This window comes from Phascolarctos cinereus, unplaced genomic scaffold (genome assembly GCF_003287225.1).
Source record: "Phascolarctos cinereus isolate Bilbo 61053 unplaced genomic scaffold, phaCin_HiC Scaffold_4;HRSCAF=312, whole genome shotgun sequence".
Lineage (NCBI taxonomy): Eukaryota > Metazoa > Chordata > Mammalia > Diprotodontia > Phascolarctidae > Phascolarctos > Phascolarctos cinereus.
The window spans coordinates 483,590,814-483,592,441 of NW_027555847.1; positions in this window are offsets into that span (position 1 = coordinate 483,590,814).

Consider the following 1,628-nt stretch of genomic DNA (forward strand, 5'->3'; position numbering starts at 1 on the left):
AACCCTTAGTGATTCATTCATATATAACCACTCAGACTCCAAAACTCTTCTTTTGAGACTGTTCATTTTTGTAGAAAATGATACTTTTATTTGTTTGTTTTTGCTTGGTTCAATGCTAAGACCATTTGGCAAATAGTCAGATGTTTATATGTAGAATATTCTTTATTCATTTCATACATTTTGTGCTCTGCTATGCCAAAGTAGAAAATGTCCAAGGGTAGGAATCTGGTCCAATTTTTACAAGGCAACATAATTCTTGGCAAGGTGTCATTATATTCATTTCTGAATTTTTTTTTATTTCTTTAGTAACCAAATACCCCTCCCTTCTGGAAGTATTGATTTTCTTGTTTTAGCAAATATGAGTCTGATGTAGTTTATGACAAAGTTCTGAGAACCCAAGATGGTCCTCTAAGAAATAAAAAAGGGAGCACCATCAAGTAATTCTTAGAGACTACCTGGTAATGATGCATTTCAAAATCATCTTGCCTTTGTGCGGCTTTATCTTGGGTTAAAGAATCAACAGACATAGTACTATGAGTCATTTCCTCAAATGTAATCATTTCTATTCACACACTGGCACCTAGAAGAGTAAAACACCTATCCTTAACTTGATTCCACTGGAATAATGCCATTTTCTTTCTAGCCTCATGCAGGGTTATTTAAAATGGAAAGTCACTGAAGGAATGACTTTCCCCAAATGACAGTTTAGGATAAATTTCTGAAAAGAATCTTCAAAATATTCATTGTATTTATGATTTTTTTTTGTCTAACTGTGATGTGAACTTTTTTTAATGCATAGAGAATAACTTTGGGTTAGACTCAAAAAGAACTTGATAACTAATTTAGGATTCTAAACAACTATCTTATTTGCCTTATTGTCTTTGTCTTTCATGGTAAATTTCACATCAGAATTAGTAAATAGACTAGTTTATGTACATTACATTTTGGGGGAATCTCATTGACATAATTTTTATTTAACATATTTCTAACTAGGTATTAATACCTGTACTACAAGGCCTTGCCCTTATGATAGCTAAACATCTACTTAAGGAAATTATCTTGCACTGTCAGTCTAGAGTAAAGCCAATCATCCCTCAGGGGAAAGAAAGAGGATACAGGAGCCACAATGAACAGTCTGAGAATAGATGAGTTCTTATAGCATTCAGCCAGGCAAATAATAGGTGTTGAAGACCTACTAGTCCTAGTGTGTGTTACATTTTCTTTACTAATGAGTTTATAACTAGAGGAGGTTATTCTTGAAATATTGCATCAGAAAAGTAGAAGTTCACAGGAGAGACAATGGGAAGGAGAAAGGGGAGAGGAAAACAGAAGAAAAGAAGGAGAGGGAAAGGGAAAGGGAAAGGGAAAGGGAAAGGGAAAGGGAAGGAAAGGGAAAGGGAAAGGGAAAGGGAAAAGGAAAGGGAAAGGACAAGGAAGATGGAGAAACCATCTGTGTTGAGAAGCAGGCCATAGAGGCCTGGTCTCATGATCTTGGGTTAGATGACAATCTAAAACAGGGGTTCTTGGCATGGCATATGTGAACTTGCATGTGTCTATATGTGTACATGTATCTCTATATCTATACAGTTATCTATATCTGTAATATCTATGGGAAGCTAAGTGGCATA